Raw genomic sequence first — 4,432 nt, 5'->3', positions numbered from 1 at the left:
GCAGACACGCCTACTGAAAATTGGGAAAGACTCAGCGGCATCTACACTTAGTGAGAGGGAGTGATTAGTAATGTCTGCCCTTGGTGTGGGAAGAGACGTGGCAGCATGAGTGTTAAATACGCCCATCTCCAGATTTGATTATCTTATCTATCACTGCCAGCTCTGTTTTGGAGAATTGGGGTGGGGGGTGTATTACTTACATAAAGACTTTGAAAACTAAAGTTGTGGCATCCATTACTATTAATAGTAGTAGCAGTAGGGGTAGCAGCAACACAGGACTCTTGCACCAGGTATGGTCTAGAAGTTACAGTGATGGAAAAATCGAAGTAGCCTGGTTGCCAGTATTTAACTATATTTCCTCATTTAGAATGTAGGCATCTAAGTCATGAGATCGACTGAGAAATTAAGATGTCAAATCAAGGCTGAATGTAACCAGTGACAGAAAATATTCCTAAAACAGTGCCATTAAATTGCTACTTGGTCTTGTTTTTTCTCTCCGTTTGAAAGGGGAATTTTGGTGTTCACTTCGGTGGCACATATACTAAAATTGGAAGGCTACCAAGATGATTAGCATGGCCCCCGAGCAAGGATGATGGGCAAATTCATGAAGAATTCCATATTTTTGAGACCGTCATTCTAGGTGAAGTAAGCCAGAAAGAGAAACAAAAATGCCATATGATATCACTCATATGTGGAATCTAAAAAAAAAAAAAAAGACACAAATGAACTTATTTACAAGACAGAAACAGACTCACAGACATAGATAATAAACTTACGATTACCAGGTGGGGAAGGGTGTGGGAAGAGATAAACTGGGAGTTCGAGATTTATAGATACTAATCACTATATATAAAACAGATAAACAAGAAGATTCTCCTATATAGCACAGGGAACTATATTCAGTGTCTTGTAGTAACCTATAATAAAAAGGAATATGAAAAGAATATGTATGTATACGTATGACTGAAACATGATGCTGTATATCAGAAACTGACACAACATTGTAAACTGATTCTACTTCAATAAAAAAAATAAATAAAATGAAAGGTGAATTCCTGCACCCCAATGTTCATAGCAGCACTATTTACAATAGCCAAGACATGGAAACAGCCTAAATGTCCATCAACAGATGATTGAATAAAGAAGATGAGGTATATTTATACAATGGAATATTACTCAGCCATAAAAACTGAAAACATAATGCCATTTGCAGCAACATGGATGTTCCTGGAGAATGTCATTCTAAGTGAAGTAAGCCAGAAAGAGAAAGAAAAATACCATATGAGATCGCTCATATGCGGAATCTAAGTAAATAAATCAATACAAAACAGAAACAGACTCCTCATAGACAAAGAATACAAACTTGTGGTTGCCAAGGGGATGCAGGGTGGGAAGGGACAGATTGGGATTTCAAAATGTAGAATAGAAAAACAAGATTATACTGTGTAGCACAGGGAAATATATACAGGATCTTGTGGTAGCTCATGGCGAAAGAAAATGTGACAATGAATGTATGTATGTTCATATATAACTGAAAAATTGTGCTCTACACTGGAATTTGACACAACCTTGTAAAATGACTATAACTCAATAAAAAATGTTTAAAAAATGAAAGGTGAATTTTAAATGTTCATCTTGAGAACTTTAACTAGAAGTACAGATGAGTTTTGAGTTGACTATGATCCTCAATGGCTGTTCAGAATAGCTAGACATAGATGACACAGCTATGTGTCCATCAGAGTTTTAAGTCCCTAGGAGAAACTGGCATACAGAGCTTTCTAGATGCCTTTCTATTTTCCTTTCACTAAGGAAAAAAAATTTTTTTAACTGGACATCCAGGGTTTTGTTCCCCTTCCTTTTCCCCTCAAAATGTTAAATCAAGAGTCTGCTCCTTTGTTGTGACATGTTAATTCACACGAGTGATTTACTTGGGCATTCTCACTGATGCAAAAAAATTTCTGAAATCCCTACTATGATTAAAAAGTACCTAAACCAGCATGAAATACAACTTGAGTTATATTATCATAATAACGTGAGTTATTCAAGGGAGTATACTCCACATCTTTTATTTATGGAATGTCTCCATGTGAGAATTTTACAAAGGGAGTTTCAGGTGTTTTGGAAAACTTTAATACTAACTTCCGAAAAAACTGTTTCTTCTTATGAGCTATCAAATCAGTACCTTTTGGGGTCTATGAGTTCTAGGAAGCCAAGAAGTTGTCTGAAGACATCTACATTTGCAGTAGTGCTGAATTTTGCTTCTTTGGCTCACACTTCTTGGTGTGCAGCTGCTTCAGAAATTTACTGGAGAAGTTTGCGAGTAGGTAGCAAGGCACATGGCATTCTTTTTTTTTTTTTAAGCTTTATTGAGGTATAATTAACAAATAAAATTATATGATATTTAAAGAGTACATCTTGGTGGTTTATATATACCTATATATTGTAAAGGATTTCCACCATTTAGTTAATTCACACATCCATCATCTCACATATTTATCTTTTTATGTGTGTGTGAGAACAGCTGAATTCTACTTTAATAGCAAATATCAGTTATAGAATACAATGTTATCAATTATAGTTACCATGTTGTGCATTAGCTCCTCAGATCTTATTCACCTTATAGCTGAAAGTTTGGACCCTTTTATCAACCTCTCCTTATTTCTGCCAACCCCCAGCCTCTGGCAACCACTTTTCTACTCTCTGTTTTCATGAGGTTGATTTTTTTTCAAATTCCACGTATAAGTGATACCATGCAGTATTTGTCTTTCTCTGTCTGGCTTATTACACTTAGCATAATGCCTTCAAGTGTCATTCATGTTGTTGCAGAGGGTAGAATTTCCTTCTTTCTCGTGGCTGAGCAATATGCATTATACGTACACATATGCATATTATACACATACTATGTATATATCTCACATCTATATCCATTCATCCATTGATGGGCACCCAAATTGTTTCTATATCTTAGCTATTGTGACTAATGCTGCAATGAATATGGGAGTACAGATATCTCGTTGATATTCTGTTTTCATTTCTTTTGACTATGTACTCAGAAGTGGATTTGCTGGATAATATGGTAGTTCTATTTTGAATTTTTTGAGAAATTGTCATACTATTTTCCATAATGGTTGTACCAATTTGAATTCCCAACAACAGTGCAGAGGTATTTCTGTTTTTCCACACCTTGCCAACCTTTGTTATCCCTTGCATTTTGATGATAGCCATCCTAACAGATGTGAGATATCTCATTGTGGTTTTGATTTGCATTTCTGTAATAATTAGTGATATTGAACACTTTTTCAAGTACCTGTTGGCCATTATATGTCTTCTTTGCAAAAATATCTGTTCAGTTCCTCTGCCCATTTTTATTTGGTGTAGTCCCACCTGATTATTTTTGGTTTTGTTGCCTTGCCTTTGGTGTCAAATCCAAAAATTTATTGCTAAAACAAATGTCAAAGAGCTTACTGCCTATGTTTTATTCTAGGAGTTTTATGGTTTCAGGTCTTACATTCAAGTCTTTAATGCATTTTGAGTTGACTTTTGTTTATGGTGTGATTTAGGGGTCCAGGTTCATTCTTTTGCATGTGGCCGCCCTGTTTCTCCAGCACATTATTACAGAGACTATCCTTTCCCCATTGTGTATTCTTGGCTCCTTTGTCATAAATTTATTGAATATATATGCATGAGCCTATATCTATCCGGCATGCGTGCATCAATTATAACAGCTTTGGGTTCCCTAAACTCAGGATCCCTGTCATGTAACACAGTCCACTGCATGTGCACGTATACTTCCCTTCACCCCATGGGATGGGGGACAAGGAGACCTAAAGCAAATATAATGATGCTCGTGATGCTTGCTGTGACATGAGTCCTTTATCTCTCATATCGGAGCCTCATGTATTCCACCACCACCTATGAAATTTTGGCAGGCTAATTTGTTAGCTTGCAAGTAGGGTGCCGTCTCAGGGGGTTTATAGCTCTTCACAGTGAAAGAAATAAACCTTCACAGAGGAAATAGGATTAGAGTTGTACATGGAAAAGTGGGTATGGTTGGTAGTGAAGAAACAATATTCCCAAATAGTGGACTATGTGAAATGGGCTCCGATTTTGGATTGTATGTTGTTGAAGAGGGTGATAACATGAAAGCGATAGTTTAGTAACATTGGTCTGCGTTTTGGAAAGGAGAAGAGAGAGAGTCTAAAATCATGGACGCCCATCAGGAGTTGTAACGGTTTTCTAAGTATAAGATTATAGGGACTGAATGTAGTAAACTTGAGATACAGTGAGAGAGGGAATGTGAGAGAAGAATGAAAAACGTAATGCCAAAGTGTAGTTTCTTATTTCAGGTTAAACCTTTCAGCGTCTAATGGTGAGATAAGTTCTAAAGTCAGGTAATTCTCATAGTGTGTTCTGAAGCTAGTTACTTAACCTC

The 4,432-nt window shown here is 36.5% G+C and overlaps 1 non-coding gene across 1 annotated transcript; it reads left to right on the top strand.

Moving 5' to 3' along the window:
• The first annotated feature begins 519 nt into the window (after positions 1 to 519).
• LOC116281680 (U6 spliceosomal RNA) lies at positions 520 to 624 on the top strand. Its single transcript, XR_004191139.1, has one exon. It is a non-coding gene; the product is annotated as a U6 spliceosomal RNA (small nuclear RNA).
• The last annotated feature ends 3,808 nt before the right edge of the window (positions 625 to 4,432 follow it).

This window comes from Vicugna pacos, chromosome 8 (genome assembly GCF_048564905.1).
Source record: "Vicugna pacos chromosome 8, VicPac4, whole genome shotgun sequence".
NCBI lineage: Eukaryota > Metazoa > Chordata > Mammalia > Artiodactyla > Camelidae > Vicugna > Vicugna pacos.
The sequence above is the reverse complement of the archived record's forward strand: the minus strand, read 5'-3'. Positions and strand labels throughout refer to the sequence as shown.